Below are 220 nucleotides of genomic sequence, written 5' to 3'. Positions count from 1 at the left end.
AAAGACAACAAACTCGTGTGAGTATGTTATATATATATATACACGCACATAGTACGCGCGTCTAAGTCGGGAACCACCTCTGCAATTTAAAAACGACTCGGAGTGGAGAGAGAGAGGGATAGACACAGGGATGTGGACGCCCAGTGACAGAGCGAGAGAGAGTGAAAATAAATACTAAGAGAAATGGAAAAAATAAAATAACAACCGCGAGTTCGGCCCG

The sequence above is a fragment of the Rhopalosiphum padi genome, chromosome 2 (assembly GCF_020882245.1).
Source record: "Rhopalosiphum padi isolate XX-2018 chromosome 2, ASM2088224v1, whole genome shotgun sequence".
NCBI lineage: Eukaryota > Metazoa > Arthropoda > Insecta > Hemiptera > Aphididae > Rhopalosiphum > Rhopalosiphum padi.
Note: the sequence above shows the minus strand (reverse complement) of the source record.